The sequence below is a fragment of the Spodoptera frugiperda genome, chromosome 28, assembly GCF_023101765.2.
Source record: "Spodoptera frugiperda isolate SF20-4 chromosome 28, AGI-APGP_CSIRO_Sfru_2.0, whole genome shotgun sequence".
Classification (NCBI taxonomy): Eukaryota; Metazoa; Arthropoda; class Insecta; order Lepidoptera; family Noctuidae; genus Spodoptera; species Spodoptera frugiperda.
The window spans coordinates 9,335,531-9,358,581 of NC_064239.1; the positions used below are offsets into that span (position 1 = coordinate 9,335,531).

General features: G+C 34.4%; 1 long non-coding RNA gene across 1 annotated transcript in view; it reads left to right on the forward strand.

Annotated features, from left to right (window-relative positions):
• The window catches only part of LOC126912692 (uncharacterized), a 53,406-nt gene extending 34,557 nt beyond the window's left edge, over positions 1 to 18,849 (forward strand). The window contains exon 3 of the long non-coding RNA XR_007707337.1: positions 18,716 to 18,849. This is a non-coding gene — a long non-coding RNA (uncharacterized LOC126912692). The remainder of the gene's footprint in view (positions 1 to 18,715) is intronic.
• Positions 18,850 to 23,051: the final 4,202 nt, after the last annotated feature.

A 23,051-nucleotide genomic window follows, 5' to 3' on the forward strand; every position in this document is an offset into this window, starting at 1 on the left:
GGTGAAAGCGAGATCAAATATCTATTAATAAAAGCACGCCTTTACATAAAGATATGATATGACTACTCTGGTGTTGTGGGTTTTCTTGAATAGTACTGATCATTTGACTGCCTCGTTGGTCAAATAGTCGTAAGTGCGACTACTAAGGTTTCGATTCCCGGGTTGGGCAAATTACGGCTGGGTTTTTATCAGTTTTTCAAAACTTTCTCATTAGTAGCACGGAATCTGGAAACGTACCAGGTACATATATGGCAATAGGCACGTCCCCTATTACATGTTATTCACAGCATAAATTGTGAAAAGTAGGTGTACATTGTACAGTGCCATAATGTGCACCTCTGCCTACCCCTTCGGGGATAGAAGGCGTGACGATATATATGACGATACTGATCACTTGCCAATAGATTAATATCCATCTACTTGTACAAGATACACGCGAAAAACAATATCCTACTTTACAGTCGGGTAAAAAACTAAACGTTATACATAACATAGACCTACCTTACCTAGCCTTTGACACATGTTAACATGTCAACATTTCGTACCGAATCGAGCCAAACATTAGTGTAACAACTATGATATCGACTGGCATTGTGTGTCGTGTCCACATGCCAACATACGTACGTATCTGATATGTAGCGGCGCCGGAGTTAGGGGTTGATTAGGAAAGCGCTCGATATGCGCTCGCTAAATGCTTTTTGATAATCGAATTGTTTATTCGATATAATTTGGGAATAGAAATTAGTTTTTGCATAGTAAGATATGTTGTTATAACTGGAAAAACACAATTTTTACGAATTTTCTTCATTTTTTACTTTACTTGTGGACGAAATCATGCTGATCATTTCGAATCATAGTAAATAACTTCATGCCTGTCTCCCATAGGGGTAGCAGAGATAATGGACCGCCAACTGCTACGAATCTTACATACTTTAGCTACATCATCAGTCTTTTCATGCATGCTCGTCGGTTAAGGGTACTTTTAATTTGGCCCTTCTTTAATATATCGCTAATCTGGTCTCTATGTGTCGTACACCGTACTATAATTAGTTCAGATTGATTCGAAATCCGGAATTTAAGAGAAATATATATCTAACTAATATAATATTTGTTACTCTACCTGTACATCAAAATTTTCTTGGGAACGAGTAGGATGGTGGATAAAGTCCCAACTTTTAATCGTGATTAATGCTAGCAAAGTTTATAGCATTATGACACGAACACAGTCGGTTAAGCCAATTAGAAGTAGGAAACAAAGTTACCTCATAACTTAGATGACGATAGACTAAAAGTTAGAACAATGCAATGGAAAATTGGAAACTTCTAATATGGTTACGATTATTTAAACTTCTTAGTTTATATTACTGTACGATTGTTATCAAAATATCTAGGAAAGAAAGAAAGAGAAGAAAGAAATAATATTTATTTTAAACGCAAATAAAACCAATAGTAAGTATGTACAATTTAAACAGAGAGATCTAAAAGCAGAATCTAAAAGAAGATCCTTAGGAATTAATTTAATATTGAATTAGATTTTTTTTCACGTAGCAGCGTAGAAAATAAAACAAAAACCTATTCCACATTTTTCTAACGTCGCCTATTCCTTTGTTTATTTGCGCGCTAAATTCGTCGAACTATTTAATTTGAATTCTATTCGCCATTCGAATTTCGAAAATGATAATTCGAATATTAAAATAGCCACTCACGTTTCGTTTTCGACACGGAAATTGAGCGGCGGCGGTGTATTGGCTGGCCGAATAGTAGTCCACGAATGACATACATGCACAAGTACCTACCTACTCGAAATATAGCAATACGAAATGATATTTGCAATGCTTTTAAATATTATTGAGTGGCATGTCAAAAGGCGAGAGAGAACGACGATACTGCTTTTGAAATTTTTAATTTAAAAGATGTACGTTTTGTCCAGATTTCGGAGAACGTTTTCCAATTTTCTGGGAATGTTGTAATTTTCGGTTTGGTTCAATCCATGCAACCGAAATACAAGTGATTTTGTATTCCTGGGTTTAATCTTTGGTTTTTGAAATGCAGTTTTAGGTACTGATTACGTTGTGGGCTTACCGGGGCTCTGGCTCGAAAAGCAGGAGTAGGAACGGGGTGATTTTTAGTCAGTAAGAGTCTAACACTCCCGAAAGAAGTCATAAGATGATTTTACTTGAAAAAAATATGTTTCCCAATTAAAAAAAATGTTTTGAAATTGCCGATATTTGGGACAGAAGTTGATTTCTGTTTAAGGTTAAGAATTAATCTCATTTCATCTCTATAATTATATTATTACAGAATAACTGAAATACTGGTAGGTACTTGTATCAACCACGGCACATATTTTTATATTAAAAAAAAACCAAATAAGTAATACATTTAATCGATCGCTCATACACTAGTTTCATCACAAAATTTAATTTCGTATCCAACTATAAAACTCTAATTTCGATGTGATAGCATAAAGGATAGTCGGGGAGCTTGAGAGAGAAAATTTAATATTATGTTCGGTGATACTAAGGCAAGGTAGGTAGAGGCTTCAGAGCAGGTACGATTGTCGTGGGATTGCGAATTGTGAAAAAGTCACGAATCTTTGTCTAGACAAGGATGGCAGGGTTACCAGTTAAGAAAATATAACATTTTGACAGATGCCTGAGAAACTGACTGTTGGGAACTCTTAGATTATTTCGAATGTATGAGGATTTTTTTTATTGGAAAGGGATTGTCAATCAAAACGTGTCGTTTTTAATCCCTGAAGCGGGAAAGAGTATATTTTTCATGTATTTCACAAGAGGTTTTAAAATTAAAAATTCAATAATTTCGTTTGCATTAAACACAACTAGTAAGTTGTGTAACCTACCAACTGAGTCAATCAATTGACATGGTTTAATTCTCGGAACTCATACCTATAAAAGTCTATTGTGCTATTGTTTTGGGTGTTTAGCTATTCCACGAAAAAGTAGGCAGAATAATACTGAATATTTAGCATGTATTTTTATTTTATTACACCGTTTATTAGTGAACAATGGATATAAGTAAGGTTTTTTAACAATTAGCATTAAGTTTTTATTATTATTTGTTTTTTTTTAAATGGGTCGACGTTTGGCCTCTATCTCGTCTGATGGTAATGATGCGGTCTACGATGGAGCACGTCTGCCCATAAGCAACCTATTCACTTGGGCTTTGAAGATACCTAAGTTATACCCACCAGGAAAAACAGACTCCGGCAAAACTATTTCAAACATAATTCCCTTTTTAAACTATCAACATAAAAACATTTTTTCCACATTTTTTTTCCAAAAAAAAAATCTTTATTCCCTGCAAAAATTTGGCGCATATCGGGGAAATTTATGTCGTCTGGCAACCCTAGACTCGGGCCCATCCTTGGAGACACTAAGCTCGTGTTATTAGATTTTGATGAGTTGTTGACGACCATTTTAAAAAAGTTTTATGTATATAGAGTATGTATATAGCATTTTTTTCTTCATCGCCATCCACTTCCAACTTTTACAATCAGTTTTACATTTTATTTGCTGGAATACGATGTGATTGGGTCTCTATTTTCTGTGTTATAAGGTTTAAAGTCATTTATGTTTAGTTGTAGTAGTAGTTTGATGGTTTACTACGTTAAAGATGTTATTGGAATGCTGTAGATAGTTTTTTTTTCATTACAGGTCTTCTTCATTCGAATTTATCTTGAAGCTAATTAGGGACTTCGCAGTGTCTTTCATTTCAAATCTTCATTCAAATGTTATACCAAAATATGAAATAGAAAGTGCAACAATTTATTATTCACAAAAAAGTTACTGTAAATTATTTAATTGCGTGCACCGTCGCACATGCTGCTGCTCATGATGAAGAGTCCCTCTGTGACTCGAAATTAGTAGAGCGTTACTATAAAAATATGTACATTAATTATTTATTAAAACTAAGTATCGATACTCTAAAGTCAACAAACTCAAACAAAACATCACAGGTGTTTGCTCACATATAAGTAATATTCAATCGATTTTACTATAAAGCATTGTTTCTATAAGCACATATGTAAGTAAAGTCATAAAGCTAATCCATCACTTTCAATCAAACCCCAACATGAGCAAAATCATATCAAAGATTAAAGCGCTTTAGCGAATTACTCGACTAAGAATCACATTAAAGGCGAAAGCGCTTCAGCAGATTAGTTGGTTACATGGAGGAATTGTGAGGCCATATAACTTTCCCTTTATGAAAACGGAGTTCAGTCACGCATTGGCCATTAATTCTTCGTAAACCTGGACAGTGTTAACTTAAGTGTGGTTACTTTGCCTTGTAACTCTGTAATCGGTCAGACGCGACAGAATTTTATGAAAGTTCTGCTGAGCGTTTCATTGGTCGAGGAATTATGTTTGAATGCAGGGGTGTAAATTGCTGTTTTGTTTTGTTGTTCTTAAATTAGAGACGTTAGAGGGTGTTTGGAAGGAAGACTTTAGTGAAGTTTGGCTTGATAATAATTATGTTCTAACTATAAATGGTTAAAGAACATTAAGGCATCTTTTTCTTTAGTTAGTTGCATAGACCTTTCAAATGCTATGAATACTTTTCCATTGACCTTCTAAATACTATGTATATTCGTGCATTTTTGTCGAAGTCAAAGCATTTAATTGAATTAAGCTACATACATGCTGCTTTAAACGTCTAATTAGACATTTCTATCAATGAAGCTAGCTCCGGAGTTGCATACTACCTAGTGGTTTATCGGGGCTCCGAACTCCGCCTCGAAAAGCAGGAGTTTTAGTCAGTAAGAGTCTGATACTCCCTCTCTCCTCGCCCAAGAAGGGAGAAGTCAATTGATGATTTTACCCGTTCAAAAGAGATGCTATTGAATCGTGTCGTGGTCATCAGTTTCAAAAACATTGTTATTGTGCTTTAAGAACAAATCTCAATGTTGACAACATTAAAGAAAAATTAATAAACCATTAGACAATATAATCTTTTAGCAGTTTAACTACGTCTTTATTGTAAAATCGAATACTCATAATAAATGGATATTTAAGCCATTGAACACGGAACGACTATTTTAATTTTTTTAGCGTTAGCTGTCTAGTTTAACAACTTACTCCGATAAAGTTCCATTCAAAAGAATAACATAATAAAATATAGTTGTTTTAAATTTTCTCTTCACAGTACATTTCACTATCTTCATGACTTTTTCAAAGAGTACTCTTTGAATCATAACTGTATCTTTGGAAATACGAAATGCAACGGAATGGAAGCAAACTATTGGAGTTATTGAAAATATTTTTTTTTGTATGCAAATACATTGTGATTTGTTTGTTTCTGATAGTCGCAGGAAATATTTCCTTTTCCAATAAGTGTAGTGTCTGCAATTCTACATTAATGGTATTACTCTGTGAAAGTACAGGAAGGAATAACTTTACTCTCCGAATTAAATCACCACAATTTTTTTACCAGTTAAGTTAGTAATCCCATTAAAACAATTATAATCCTCGTGTACAATTGTTAAGTTCATCAGAAAAGATTGTGTGTATTAGATATTTTTTTGCGTAACTTGGATTTTTACCGCAGTAAAAATGACCATCACCCAAACGTAGACTGGGAGGGAATGCCCTAGGCATTAATTCCGCCTTATACTGTATTATATGCAAAATAATACAACCCTTATTCTGTCATACAACTAACAAGCAAAAAAACATACATTTCCATCTCATCTTTCAGCGAAAAACATTAACAAAATACGTTGTTTATCGAAGCGTAGATAGACAACGCGAAACAAAACACAAGCGACCGCTACCCACGAACCATTCTCTGATTGTAGACACAAAAAGCCACGTCTGGCAACCCCGAACATGTTCACCGAATAAAATAAACAGAGAAACGTACTAATATGCAAGTTGGACCAGCTACCAGCTAAAACTGACAAGTTTTTGAACGTTTATGAATAAATAAGAAGGCCCTGTCTGCCACATCAATATCGCTCGGTGGCTGAATGCCAAATGTCATCCCCGTGACACTTTCGACTTTCACCACTTTTTTCCGCCCGCAGTCCGCCCACGTTGAATATTTCGTTTGGCTAATTTCCGACCGCTTTTTTTCCGTTTTTAGAACTGTCGACGATCTAACCTGTTCATATATAGGGGCTGTTACTTTGTGAAATAGCTGGAATATTTTTGTATTTATTGGATCACCGTTGAACTTTGACTGTGATAAACTATGCAAAAAATTACATACAATATTTTTCGATGAACTTAACAATTGCGTCCAAGAATTATACATCTATTTCAATATTAGCTGGCCCGGCAAACTTCGTACCGCTTCAAACATAATTTTGACATCTTTTAAACATTTCCTACACTTCTACTTCGACTTCAGGATCAAAAGTTGCCAAATCGGTTAAGCTATTTTTGAGTTTTAGCGAGACTAACGAACAGCAATTGTTTTCTTTTTTATAAACAGACTTTACGTTCTCATCTATTTCAAGACACAATAATGTTCTAATGTTAGAACAGTAAAATAACACAGCTCAAAATTTTACTTCCAAAAACATTATCACCGAACACCTCCTAAACAACGTCTTAAAACCAGACAGTTTCTCCAACAACTCCTGTCAAAACGGATCTTAAAATCGAAGTACATCCAATACATTTACAGCGCAGTTGACATTTAATGGGCAACTCTAAGTGTTTGGGGCAAACGGGACAAAGGTGCGGAGTCTATGCCCGGGGAGGGCGAAAGTGGCTGACTTACTGCCACCACCACTGCCACCCCTAGTCGTCTACAGGTCGAACCATTATACCGATCTAAATAGACTGAAATGTTGAATATACAGGGAATTCTTAGGAAAACAACTTTAAAAGATGTTTTCGCTACGTTAGGAATAGGCAAGCCATATAAATGGAATGGTGCGGCCTTTTCACTCGGTACAACTTGTATGAAATATTTTGACTTACTATTTATATATTTTGTATATTGTGTTATTGAAATGGATTGTTATTTTGTTGTTTGTGCTATTTATATACCTACTTAAGTTTATAAAAGAATGGAAATAGGACGTTGCCGATTAAGGTTGTTTGCGTTAAATAAATGCAGAAAATACCTAGTTAACTTTATAGTGACGTCCGTTTAGTTAACAAAAAATACCTAATGTAGGTCTTTTCCTATATTTTGGATCACGTGTTTGGCTTACCTGGATGGTCTTTCAGACCAAAACTATTTACAAAGGTAACTAAGTAACTCACACTATTGTGTACGACACAATGCATAATTTCTACCATCAATTCAAAGGCCAATAATTTCGGACTCGAGAGACAGATAGCGTCTCCTGTCTTTGCTTCGTTTGTATAATTTCAATTTCGAAAACCCAATTATAAAGGGATTGCAATCTAATAGAATTCGATTTCAATTTTGAGGCTTAAAAACTAATAGTAGTGGGACTAGGGGCAAGATTAAATATCGCATTCTAAATTAGTTTGGTGGCTGAGAAAATTAGAAATGTTTTGGAAAAATAATGTGGTAGTTTATTTTTTTTTTCTAATGTTCAATAAGTAGTTCGTGCGTGTCTAGTTTCCAATTTGCATTTCATTTTGTTTTGGTGGAGTCCCTGAAAGATTGGAAAGTTTGTAGACCTTAAAAGAGGTATTCCGATTCTGAGATGATGAAAAAAACTGAATTAAAAAATTGTATGATTTGTTGTTCTATCTTGACTCTGGTGTCCCTCACGCTGTTATAAGTTATTGTAAGTGGTTTCAGTTTTTTTTAAGGAAAAAGAATTTATACCTATAGAGGGGGAAAATCATCCAATGACTTCTCCCGCCTTGGGCAAGGCTAGAGGGAGTGTCAGACTCTTACTGACTAAAAACCACCCCGTTCCTTCTCCTGCTTTGAGCCGGAGCCCCGGTAACCTTTTACGTTGTCCGCAGCTCCGGAACGAACTTAACACCTACGATAAGAATTGGCCGCAAAACGCTGTCCACAGAGAAGAGTGGAAGGAAGGTAGAGTGACTTTTGCCATGCAGTGGGACGACCACGGCTAAAAATAAATAAAATATTATTGTTTACTAAAAAAAAATACAAAAAACACACCTATGGACTCAAGAACATTACATTTTGTACGGACCCAATTCTTGTCTAACTCATGTCTAATTCTTTTAAGAACAAAAATAAACTTATTTGTTAACCCTGCTATTGCCTCACGGGTCAGTTTAGCACAACACGCTACAAAGTGCATCACAATGGACGGCAAGCTTTGCAGTAAGTACAGAGAGAGTTACAATGTTGGCAACAAGCGATCTCTCGCTCACTTCGACACAGATGTTTGGGACCTAAGGAGCCAGGTGTTTAGTAAAACACGCTTGTTTTTAAGGGTTAAGGGGAAGGAGCTTACTTTTTTGTGGATTTAGAATTTGGTTTTCATGTTACAAACGATAGACTGACTTACTGATTAACAGGTGATATTAATAACCAATCTCTCAATTTATAATCTTCAATGAGGGATCGAAATTTTTGCATTATTTATATGGAGTTCTTGTCAAACATTGTGAAAGTCAAAGTCAATTCCTTTATTCCAATTAAACCATAAATAGGTACTTTTGAAATTGTCTACAACTTTGGATTAGGATGGGTTTTTAATTTCCGCCGTAAGTGATCCTAAGTGCAACTGCAGGATTGGATATGTATGGACGACATTTTTAAAATTTTCTCACTAATAGTAAAAAATATTGTGTTCTAAAAGGGAGAAAAATGCAGATCAGCAAAGAAAGAATCGTTCACTTGGGAAGTTGTGTGTTTGATGAATGATTAAGTAGCGCTCAGTCTGGCGAGACGATCAATGAACGTTTGGCTTAACATAAACATACATTATACTTTGCCAATAAACTTTCTAAAATATAGCGAGGATGACTACAAAGAAACAAGCTTTAAATAACGTCACACCTTTTATTCCCTAAACTGGTAGTTGATGTATACCAACAGTTTCTGTGTGACACCCACTTTTCATCATTTACTCAAGTTATGATACATTTTAGACCTTTTTTTTATGTAGTTAATATATTGACATTGCTACTCATGTAACCTTTTTTAGCCTTATGGCAAAGCCCGATAAAATTATAGTTGATGTGATAGAATAATAATAATTTTTTTCCTCTTTCTAAAAATACACCATGAATATGCCTATATTCTATATAGGCAATATGAGAGAAACCACAATACTTGTGTTAGTTTTATAACTAACTTTACCAGCTTAATGTTTTTAAGGTAGACCTTTCGTGACGGTGCAAAGTAAAAGCATTGAATTAATAAAAAGTAGTGCAAAATAATTTCATGTTTCTTTTTCCAACTGCAATTTGTGGCGTCCTAGACTTTCGTGGAACGTGTTATTATAGTATTTAGTGTTTTAGGGTTCTACTAGAGTCTAGAGTAATGCTCAGATATTTATTTTTATGATGCGGAAAGATTTTCGACATATGGTTGCTTTATTGATTTGTTTTAGTTTTCCTGATTAATATATTTTATTGTTTTAAGTAAGAAGTTAGAGTAAGAGTACAGCAGCTATCTAGAATAAAGCTAGTATGTTTTAATTTCAACGTGTAAATGGGTTTATACAAAAAAATAATATATTTAGATTAATAATAATAGATTTTACAACGTTTATACACAACCTGAACGCAAGTTTTGTCACTGAAACATTTTACTGTGTAAGAACTAATTTAGCTACTGAACCCATATACAAAAATCAAACCCTACTTGCAGTGTTAACCGCTTTTAATGGATGCGAACATCACTTACTTTTTGACATTTCTTAAAAATTTAAAACATTTATTTTAAACTATAAAATGTTCGCTTATTTTAATTAGAAAAAGGTTAAGTTTTTACATGTTTATGTCTTTTTGTGTTTCGAATTAGTTTCAAAGAATTACAGTTATTGCTGTCTGGTTGATTTATCGGTTCTGGGCACGAAGAAAGCAGGTTTGATTACCAGGTCAGCCACAAAGTTAGGTACCTAGTTAAGTTACTTACTATTTTCCAGAAAAATCTTAGAATTTCAAGTCACTTTCAGAGAAATACAAAATTAGTTGACTACTTTTACAAAAATTCTTTAAATTACAGTTAAGTTTAAGTAACAAAGAAAATAATATTGTTAAAAATACGACCTGTGTCAAATCTACGACGTGTGGCCGACCCTATCAAACCTGGCGTTGCACAGTTTTGGCAGAAGTAGCGAGCATCGGAATGACGTGGAGCGAGGTGAAGCGGGAAGCTTAAGACCGGTCGCAATTGAGGACTTCTATGGACGCCCTCTGCCCCAACTAGGGGACACACATAACTGCCGTACTCAGTAATTTAATGATTACTTAAACTATTCCTTAGTAACGATTTTGTTCCGAAAACAATTGTTAACGACTAGTTTAAGTAACCATTAAATGATTCTGAGTACGGCGGTTTGTCAAGTAAGTCACTTATATCAGAAGATTTTTTATTCAGAAAAGTTAAGACGCTAAAGATTAACTAAAAAGCTGTTACTTAAATACTAATTTTATATCTCTACACACAGAGAAAACATTAATCATCGTTTCAGAGCTGAAAGTTTTCTCTTAAGGAAGATATTTAAAGAAATATTTTTCTTTTAGTCAAGATCTTGTTAACGAGTGGCTAATGGCGCTCGTTATGGTTGCCGTCTGCTTACACGGAGGAGATAAATAATGGAGTGACCAGAAGAAATTGCAGGATAAGCATATGTACAACGTGTCGCATAGGTATTATTATTTGAGGAAGTAATGTTAAGTGTGGGAGAGCCATGCTTCGGCATGAATGGGCCGGCTCGACTGGAGTGATACCGCGGCCTCACAGGAAACCGACGTGAAACAACGCTTGTGTGAGTGAGGTTACCGGAGGCCCAATTACCCCTTCCCAACCTTCCCAATCCCAGATACCATTACCCCCTTTATCTTTACCCCCAACAACCCTTAAATTCCTAACTCCTAAAACCATGGGCGGTGGCGATTGCTTACCATTAGGTGATTTATTTAGATTTTATTATTCAAGTTTTGTAGTAATGTCATCAAAGATATTGACATTCCAAATTCTTATAGACGGTGTTGCTGATTGCTAATGAAGGAAGATTTTTGCTTAGAGTAATTACTCTTTGATGTAAATCATCACGTGACAAGAACGTTAATACTTCGTCCCTAGTAGAAAGCTAACAATACAAGGGGAATGATTGGGCGTCCCTTTTTGATACTTCTAGTACTTAATACTTATTACTTTACATTTAGGGTGCCATTTTGAATTTTAAAGGGGGTTTGTTAATGAACTTCTTTGGTATAATGGGAAGATTCGATTTTTTATTCAAGGGGAATGGGAGCTTGTTTTTACACATTTAACGTTCGAGTCATTCTTGCAATAGCTTAGTAAAATGAGATAAAGTTGCATATACAATGTATTTTATACACATCATGTGCATGACACTAAACTAGAACCGATTATTTATAAAACGAGGCATTCTTTCACTAACCATTATCTCAACCACCTTAAACTAAAAACATAATACAACTAAAATCATATAACTAACAATAAATGCGCAATATACTAACAAGACATCGAAACATGTAAGATAAGAGCCAGACAAGGCAGACACGTATTCCAACAGACAGCCAGACACACGACACGCTGTAGTTCGGACGTTTTCCTTCATTGCATTGGGCACTCTGTGTAAATATAATCAGTGGGCCCACAATATATGGGGCCCATATATATGATTATGTTTTTTATTATCAAAAATACGAACTTTATATGTTTCGTTTTCGTGTGTTAATTTAATTTGTATTGAGAAGTGGTCGCGAGTATGACAGTTGAGTAAAGGGTTTGAATTAAAACAATTTTTTATACATTGAGGTCTTATACATTTATGTCTTATACTTAGTTTGTTCTGCAAATTAATATTGCTGATTTAAAAATACTCGGGCCCCAAAACAAGAAGACGGCCCTGTACAGTACCTACGTAGGAAAATGATGGAAATGCTTCATGTAAGCAGCCATTATTTTAACGGACTCCCATATATCTTACGACAAGATGTAATGCTGAGAATATGTTCCTCAAATGTGAACTTGTGAACGAAATGGGTTTTATATTGTATTTATAAGCAGGCAAAAAATAAAGATTTTTGTAGTATTTCGTATAGGTTTTTAATGAAGCCAAGTTTCGTATAATACTGGGTCTATCTATATTTTCTTATCTTCATATCTTTATGTAGGGTGACTGGTAATTAGTGGAGGATATGTAAACACGTGTTTGTACTCATGATTACAAACAGTTTAAATATTCTCTATCACATGTTTAAATATTCTCCACTAATTACCAGTCACCCTATATTCAAAAAATATAAAACATAATAAAAGTCACCAAACAAAAAAAGACTTTATCAATTCATATATAAAGGTTTATTTTGGTTCGTAACAGAACTGTGAAGATATCTGTAGATCTGTATAAGTATAGACGTAGGTAGTTCTCAAAGTCGAGCGTCGGGAATCGAACGGTTGGTATGTCAGGCAGTTAGACAAGATTTCAGACGCATTGTTTAAGTTATTCTAGACATCCAACCGTTCGTTTCCAAGCTGTACACAGTAGACGGGGCTTCAGTTACGTCAGGGTTTTCAAACATAGTTTATTTATTTGTGTAGGAATGTTTTATTTGTATAGAGTTTTCAGTGACTTTGTACTAGGATAAAAAGTAATCTGTGACAAACTTTCAGATCCTTTCAGCAGTTATAATTACACATAAAAAATTGATAAATGTGATAGATTATAGATTGGAATAATACATAGGAACACAAATTTTATCCCGAGAATGCAAACGAAACCACTGGTAGACGCTAGCGTATTTTAAACTTAAAAGTATTAATATACCGTGTGAGGAAACTTCGCATAACTTAATTTAAACCACATATTCGTTATCATCTTGATTGAAAATATACGATACATGAGCTAATTTGGACACTCTTTACTAATATGGCATTATAACAGCCGCGCCGCAAGTTCGTAACATTCCCAGAAAATATACAACATTACAGCTCTTCTGTGGTCAAGGAAACTATTCACATAGAGTTTAATAGTTGATTTATTTCAATTTATTTATTGTTTTAATTTTCAGTTTTGCTTCTGTGGACGAGTATTACTGTAGTTTCATTTAAATCATATGAGTGATCTTCATGCTGTATACTTATGTACTATCCCATATAAAAAATATTTAGATGTTGTGTTATTTAATTGAATGTAAACAAAACTTCTTGAAATATTTGAAAGTAAATATTACAGAGATCCCACGCATCAATTTATTTTTTTATTAAAACTGATATAAACTCCAGCGCAAGTTATACGAATAATATTTTCAACATAAGCAAACTATCAATCACTGGAATGAGAATAAATATTTCGGACAACTTCGTAAATTGTAATAAGTATACAAAAATAATAATAAGATAAACATACAAAAAAGACGAATCACCAGATGGTAAGCAATCACCGTCGCCCATGGACACCCGAAACACCAGAGGCGTTGCCGGTCTTTTGGGGGTTAGGAATTTATGGGTTGTTAGGGAATCGGGGATTGGAAAAATTGGGAAGGGAGTAATTGGGTAGTTTCCTAGGTCAAAAATAAATTATTTTGATATTTCAATATAATAAAATATCCCAAAATAATCGTATTTTCATTCATTCATTTGACGATATACTTATTTATTTTTCTTGCTATTTTTTGCGTAATAAGTATGCTATTTGACGCAAAAAAATTATGACGTCATAATTTGCAATGTCATACAAAATTCATAGAAAAGTAACGTTTTTGACATTTCGATAAAAGTATTGAATTTGACTAGTAGGATAATACCCTATTGGGCCTCCGGTTCATTTACGTCGGTTTTCTGTGAGGCCGTGGTATCGCTACGGTCGAGCCGGCTTGGTCATGGTTTTCCCACACTTTAAATGAGTTAAAATACTAACGTAAATATATTAAGAAGTATAGTGAGTAGCATGCCGGACTCGATATCGTGTCGCCGCATCTGCGCATGCTGCTCATGATGAAGAGTCCCTTTGTGACTCGAAACTAGTAGAGCTTTTCTTTTTTTTACGTACGTAAACATTCTTTATTTACGTGAGTAAACCGTTATTTTTTATTAATTTAGTATGTTTCACGATAATTATTATAAAAATATAAATACACAAAATAAAACGTATACACGCAATGTTACAATGTATAATTGTCATTGAAACGTGTAACACCAGGTTTTGTTACAATTTGTCGTAACGACTGAATCGACCATAAATTACAAAATTAAATAAAGACACATAAAAAGAATTCTTTGTTAGTATAAAGCAATGCAAGTGTTTATTTTTGCAATACATTGATGAGTCAACGCGCACTGTAACAGTTGACCTCGAATATATTACAGCGATGGATGACTCACGCGACTGAATCACTCAATCTAAAAGAAACGATACGTTTTATTATGTGGTTCTTTTTTAAAAAAAATTAAGTAGTATTTTTTCCTAGTTTGTTTTACGATATAAATATATCTACATAAATTACGGTGTTTTTTTTTTGAGGGGGGAGAATCCAATGACTTCTCCCGCCTTGGATGAGGCGGGAGGGAGTGTAAGACTCTTACTGACTAAATACCACCCCGTTCCTTCTCCTGCTCTGAGCCGGAGCCGCGGTAACCTGTTACGTTATCCGCAGCACATTACGTTTGTGTCCCATTTTGACAGGCAGACACCACAAGACTAACAGTACTCGAAAGTCATTTAATTGTTACTTAACCCAGTCCCTAACAATTGTTTTTAGAAACAAAATCGTTGGTAAGGAATAGTTTAAGTAATCATTAAATGTCTCTGAGTACGGTAGTAAGACTGGTATTCCTTGTACATTTATTTAGCTTCAATCACATATTCGAACATCTGAATATACAAATGCATTGCTAGCTAGCTGATAAGAGGGAAAATGCTCAAAAGTGAATATGTTCCATCCAGTTGGGGAAAACTATATTATAGTATGCTACCTATAGCATACTACATATGTACAGTATGCTACATGTGCCTACACCTATAGCATACTGTATACGTACATATTGTGTACGTATCTAAACTTGACCAAAAAGTTCGTAATATAAATCATAGATGGCGATTGCATAGCAAATGGACACGAAGGAAATGCAGTTGCAACATTTGATAAGTTATCAACGTAGGTATTATAATCACATTACTCAGAATATTATCATTAAACGATTACATACATTCGTTATATACAATGTAGGTGTAATGAATATATTATGATGATAATGTATAAAATTATAATTTTGCAGTTGTCATTCTTTAGTACGGATTCAAATTCGGGTTTTTCCCGTTTCAGTGTTGTCTGATGATAATCATGTACCTATAAAATGATAATTTTGCAGTTGTCATTCTTTCGTACGGATTCAAGTCCGGGTTTTTCCCGCTTCTGTGTTGTCAGTTTAGTTACTGATAATTTTACCGGCTTTTACCATTGTGGCAACACAAGACAAGTGACTGACGACAGAAGTCGATCGACGATCAAATTCAACAGATGACGTCATAAATCCTACATCGCACGTATGAAGTTTACATGCGAATAAACATAAATAGAAAATCTCATCGAACAACAGTAGGACACGGTTCGATTGCACGGTTGGCGCGGTTGCTCGGCAACTGGCTGCCGTGCAACGTGCAGCGGGTTCGATTCCCGTACGGAGCAACTCTTTGTGTGATCTACAAATTGTTGTTTCGGGTCTGGGTGTCATGTGTATGTGAAAATATATTTTTGTAAACAGCGGAGAAAATCCTAATGTGGGGCAACGTTTATTAAAAAAAGAAAACCATAAAAAACATACATACAGAAACACAAATGTTTTCTCTCTATAATGTTAGTATTATATAGATATAAGTTTATGTTTTATACGTCTGTTACACTCTATAAATTGTCCCTTTCCAAGTAGTGTTTGTGAAAACAAAGTCTTTGAGGATACAAAAAGATTGTCTGCGTTTTCTTCAAAGGAGTAAATCCAAGTCTGGAGCAAAAAAACAAATGTATAAAACATATAATTGTGGTCTATTGTAAGAAATACAAAGCTCATGTTGAATTAAAAATAGCTCTTTGCTTGTATTTTGTACTTGACTAGCTTCTGTTATGGGATTCGCTTGCGTTACAGCATAGCAAAATAAAGATTGAAAAACTTACAAGTATTTGAATTTTTGTAACCAATTTCGAACATACCTATAATAATATCGTTCCTATAAAATGTTGATGACATTGATGTATAAAACTTTGACGATTATAAATATTAGAGTGTGTGGCTTGTTGACATTTAATTTAATTTATTTAATTTAATTTAATTCAAAAGTTACAACGGTAGACAACCAATTAAAGCAACTTATATACATAACTAAAACATAATCAAACAGGAATTAACAGCATTCATAAGTTCTCAAGACATCTCTGTACAACAGGTTTACCGGGGCTCCGGCTCGAAGGGCAGTAGTAAAACGGTGTGGTTTTTAGTCAGTAAGAGTCTGACACTCCCTCTCGCCTCGTCCAAGGCCGGAGAAGTCATTGGATGATTTTCCCTCCTTAAAAAAAGGATGTCATAATTCGTAAGAGTCGACCTAACCAAGGGCCTAATCACAATTAATAAATTCATCAAATAAGGAACACAACTCACCAATCATAACATTTACATCTATACATATAATAAAATCGTAGAAAAGTGCTGTCTGTACATTGAAAATAAAAATAAAAAAAATAGCAGGGGTTATTGTTATGTCGATGTCGAACCCAAAAATGTAATTAACTTTTTTTTTGTCTGTTTGTCTGTTTGTCTGTTTGTCTGTTTGTCTGTTTGTCTGTTCGTCTGTGCGCGCTAATCTCAGAAACGGCTGATCCGAGTTGGATGCGGTTTTCACGAATATATTGTGGGATGCTTAAATTTACATTTAGTGTTTGTTTTATGTCAATCGGTTCATAAATAAAAAAGTTATGTCAAATTAAAGAATCACGTCGAACATTCTATGCTTATACCATTAATCTCCGCAACTATTTGACGGATTTAGTTGAAATTTGGTACAGATATAGTTTAGAACCTTAGAAAGGACATAGATATATTTTTATTTCAAAAATCAAAAAATAAAAATAAGAAATAAATTATTTATAAATAATTCTATGTCGATCGTTACACGACTTCGGTTCATGTTATTGTTTTAATTTATCGAAAAAAGTAAATAAATAGTAAAAGGGTATGAAAAAAATAATATCAATATAATAAAACATTTAGTACAAAGAAAATGCTCTAACGGAGTATAGATAATTCTATGTCGATCGTTACACGACTTCGGTTCATGTTATTGTTTTAATTCATCGAAAAAAAGTAAATAAATAGTAAAAAGGTATGAAAAAAATAATATCAATATAATTAAACTTTTAGTACAAAGGAAATGCCCGAACGGAGTATAAATAAATATGTAATCCAAGTTGTCTTTATCCTCGATAGATGGCGTTGGGATCGAAATAGATCGCGCTATGGTTTCGTTACATTCATTTGGTTGGGTATCGGCCGAGCGCTTCGGTAGGTACTATCGTAGAAAAAGTGTATTATCAGTCGTATGATTATTTGTCTGTAGTGGTCCTGCTGTTTCGTATATTCTAAATTGGTTTCGTTGTATTTGTCAATTAATAAGTTTATTTGTTGGGTTTTCCTGGTTTTTTGGTTAAACTATTTAACGTAGGTTTAGTTTGATATCGATTTTTAGTAGTTACTGTAGTTAGTTTTTTTAATAAAATTGTAAGTCTAATTTATAAATTAATTAGATTAGATTTAAGTCGTTTCTTTTAAATTATTTAGTTTAAGCTTGGTTATTATAGCATAGAGGATGGGTTGTAATATAGTTTCTTTTTTAATTGTTATAAATTCGTAATTCGTAGCTTTCTTTAGTTTTAAGTTAGTTTAAGTCCGTTTTTAAAGTATTTTTTCAATGCCCTAAGTGAGTATACATCTATTAAATTCAAACGCAGAGCTCATTATGTTGATTTTTGAAGAGTTCCCTGGAATATCTTCCACATCTCATTTTTGAAGAGATCCCGCGAGATCGGGAACTATGTGGTTAAAACCAAAAATTTGCCGGAAGTCACTATTCCACGCGAACGAAGTCACGGGCAAAAGCTAGTTGAAAATAAAAATAAAAAAAATAGCAGGGGTTATTGTTATGTCGATGTCGAACCCAAAAATGTAATTAACTTTTTTTTTGTCTGTTTGTCTGTTTGTCTGTTTGTCTGTTCGTCTGTGCGCGCTAATCTCAGAAACGGCTGATCCGAGTTGGATGCGGTTTTTACGAATATATTGTGGGATGCTTAAATTTACATTTAGTGTTTGTTTCATGTCAATCGGTTCATAAATAAAAAAGTTATGTCAAATTAAAGAATCACGTCGAACATTATATGCTTATACCATTAATCTCCGCAACTATTTGACGGATTTGATTGAAATTTGGTACAGATATAGTTAGTGGTAAAGGACATAGATATATTTTTATTTCAAAAATCAAAAAATAAAAATAAGAAATAAATTATTTATAAATAATTCTATGTCGATCGTTACACGACTTCGGTTCATGTTATTGTTTTAATTTATCGAAAAAAAGTAAATAAATAGTAAAAAGGTATGAAAAAAATAATATCAATATAATAAAACATTTAGTACAAAGAAAATGCTCTAATGGAGTATAGATAATTCTATGTCGATCGTTACACGACTTCGGTTCATGTTATTGTTTTAATTCATCGAAAAAAGTAAATAAATAGTAAAAAGGTATGAAAAAAATAATATCAATATAATTAAACTTTTAGTACAAAGAAAATGCCCGAACGGAGTATAAATAAATAATCCAAGTTGTCTTTATCCTCGATAGATGGCGTTGGGATCGAAATAGATCGTGCTATGGTTTCGTTACATTCATTTGGTTGGGTATCGGCCGAGCGCTTCGGTACTATCGTAGAAAAAGTGTATTATCAGTCGTATGATTATTTGTCTGTAGTGGTCCTGCTGTTTCGTATATTCTAAATTGGTTTCGTTGTATTTGTCAATTAATAAGTTTATTTGTTGGGTTTTCCTGGTTTTCTGGTTAAACTATTTAACGTAGGTTTAGTTTGATATCGATTATTAGTAGTTACTGTAGTTAGTTTTTTTAATAAAATTGTAAGTCTAATTTATAAATTAATTAGATTAGATTTAAGTCGTTTCTTTTAAATTATTTAGTTTAAGCTTGGTTATTATAGCATAGAGGATAGGTTGTAATATAGTTTCTTTTTTAATTGTTATAAATTCGTAATTCGTAGCTTTCTTTAGTTTTAAGTTAGTTTAAGTCCGTTTTTAAACTATTTTTTCAATGCCCTAAGTGAGTAAACATCTATTAAATTCAAACGCAGAGCTCATTATGTTGATTTTTGAAGAGTTCCCTGGAATATCTTCCACATCTCATTTTTGAAGAGATCCCGCGAGATCGGGAACTATGTGGTTAAAACCAAAAATTTGCCGGAAGTCACTATTCCACGCGAACGAAGTCGCGGGCAAAAGCTAGTCATAACTAAGGCTAGTACACATCGGCGTAACAAAGTCACACAAACGGTGGGCGACATATAAGTGCAATACCATACGGACGTCGGTATCATACGCTCGTATTAACGTTATAAATTAGGACGTATACACACTATACGCCCACTCAAATAACCGTAAACACAACGTAGTGGCCATTCGCAGCACTTGTGTCTCCGGCCTTATGTGCCTGTCTCTCTCATTTTTCTTTGTTCCCGCAGTGTGAACATGCCTTAATGTTTTGTATGGGTGAAGATTGGATTTTTACGGGTTTTTTGGATTGAGTTATTGTGGGCGTATCTTATAAGTACTGGGTGCTAGCAATTTGGGTTGGATTTCTATTTGGCATAGAACTTCTGTTTTCAGTTTTTAATGGTTGTATTGGTAATGACGGTAGCAAAAAACCCATTTTGTTATTTTTATGGAATAAGCCGGCAAACGAGGTGACGGATCACCTGATGGTAAGCAATCGCCACCGCCCATGGACACTTGAAACACCAAAGGCGGTACAACTGCGTTACCGGCATTTTGGGGGTTAAGGGTTGTTGAGGAATCGGGGATTTTCAAGAGGGGTAATTTTAACTTTCTATTTCTTAATGATTTGCAATAAATGTAAACCCAACCTCACGGATCACTTCAACCTGAATAACATAGACTGTGTGACGACAACCATTCAAAAGAAACACTCAAAGAGTAAGAATATCATATCTTATCACACAAGAGCTCTTGAGGAAAATTCAAAGCATCACTGTTACTAAAACAAAGACCGCTTTGAATATAAACATCACTTCAACAGGAATAATATCAATAAACATACAAAAATCACTCTAAAGTCAATTGGAACAAGTGCTTTTTTCGCCAGCGCATCGTTCAAAGGGCATTCATAGAGGTTTTAGCGTCGTATACGGAATCCTAGGTAGTCGCATTCAATATCTATTTACTTATATTGGTATGACCCGACGTGTGGATGGTACGGCAAAACATACAAACTTAGGCTGCAGTTAGATGTACCACAAAGTATTATAAAAAAAAAAAATTAAAGGCAGTTGCATCCTCATATTTGGGAGGCGGCTCTCATACGTGAGGATGTTGAGTTGTGTGAGTATGAGTTTGCTTTACGTTGAACGAAAACGAAACGAAAGCGCGGTCTGCGCTCTGATTGGTTGGTTCATTCGTGCCGGCCAATCAAGACTGCCTCGTTGGCCGAGTGGTCGAAAGTGACTGCCGGGCAAGGGGTCTTGTGTTCGATTCCCGGGTCGGGCAAAGTATTACTGGGCTATTTTCGGTTTTTCGAAAAATTCTCAGTAGTAGCACGGAGTCTGGAATTGTGCCCACTATATGGCAATAGGCTCACCCCTATTACATGGGACTTATAACATAAATGGTGAAAAGTGGGTGTACACTGTACATTATACATTGGCATTACGTGTCGTAATGTGCACCTTTGCCTACTCCTTCGGGGATAAAAGGCGTCACGTTGCTTTTTCTTATAGTTGAGTAGCATTGTGCAACATCCAACCAAGCCAGATACGTAAGTAAGCAGTTAAGCATACTAATTAATCTATGTCTTACGAAATTTATAATCTACATCTCTTGTATGTACGTAGCCTTACACTGAACGTAAGCGCAGTACTAATGGTATTGAGTCTACAGGCGAGACATCTCTAGAACCATCAGCCACAGCCAGGACCACGTGATGCATACTTATTGCTCGATTTTCCAGCGAGCTATTTCAATTGTACCATCCCATTAGTGGTATTCGATTGCCGTCCTTGCTATACAAAGTAAATAGAAAATTCTACAAGTTTCATCTACAATTTGTGTAAAAATCTAAGTAATTTTTCAGTTTATATTTTTTTTTTTCGAAATCCAATATCTCTTTTTCTATTGTATAATTAAAATCGTGTCTCCTCCAGTGTTGTGGGTGATTATATTTCTGAAACTGATTTTGTGTCTGAAGCTGCGGACAATCTAAGAGGTTACTATCCAATCAAGTAAAGGTGTTTTTTAATAAGTAAGAGTCTAACGCTTACTCTGAACGTAGGGCGGCAGTACTAATTGGATAATTTTCTCTCAAGACATGTGCAAAGATCCATGCTCTTAAACCATCAGCCACAGCCAGGACCACGTGATGCATACTTATTGCTCGATTTTCCAGCGAGCTATTTCAATTGTACCATCCCATTAGTGGTATTCGATTGCCGTCCTTGCTATACAAAGTAAATAGAAAATTCTACAAGTTTCATCTACAATTTGTGTACAAATCTAAGTAATTTTTCAGTTTATATTACTTTTTTTTCTAAATCTAATATTATCTTCTTTGTATAAAATCACACTCGTGCCTTCTCTGGTGTAGTGGGTGATTATGTGTTGTGCAGGTGATTCGCTTACCATCAGACGATTCTGCTCAAATGTTTTCGATCCCATAAAAGCTTTTATATAAATAATATTTTTATCATATCACACCACACCACTGAAATAGTTCAGAATCTGATAATCTGAGCTGCGGACAAGGGGTTACTGGGGCTCGGGCTCAAATCAGAAGTAGGAAGGGGATGATTTTTAGTAAGTAAGAGTCTGACACTCTCCCTTGCCAGCCAAGGCGGGGAAAGTCATTGGATAATTGCTTTCTAACGTTATTCTGCAACAATTTTCTTCCATTAAATACATAAATAAATATGTAAGTGGCAGTAGGTATATTATATTTACCTAATTATATGAAATAATTAGCTCCCATCAAAATAAACAAAACGGTACCAAGCACAAAAACCGGCTTAATTATAATAAAACAAACAACTTGAATACATAAAGTACAGGATTTTGTTTCCTAATTGAGTGTCGACAAGGTTCGTTAAGACGTAAAATTCTATAACCAAATATTTATTTCAATTATAGGATCCCTCCTTTGCAATTGACAAGGAAAGAAGCCGAGTGACATCTAAGAAAAAGGGTTGTTTTCAAAAGGATACGGCAGTTGATTGAGAGGATACTTACAACCCTACTTAGCCCTTTAAAGCCGTCTCTAATTAACACAGTAAAGGCGATAATTGAGTGTTTACTCAAGATTACAATAATGAGCATGTTGATGTTTACAATTTGAAGCACTTTTTTCTAATTTGTCACTACGATTAAAATATGAAGGGGACTCACTTTGGCTACTTAGTTTCATTTATTTTTTTCATAGTATATTACTTCAATGTTGGTAATCTAGGTTAAGTGATTTTACCCTTTAAAAATAACGTTTGTAATGTACATTTGGCTAGCGTTAACCGCCATACAATTTATATTTCAATACACGAACCTCTGAAATTTACGATCACAATTTAGAATTCACAGATACGGTCAGTTATCGAATACTTTTATATATAACATATAATATATATCAGACAATTTTCTAATATTTA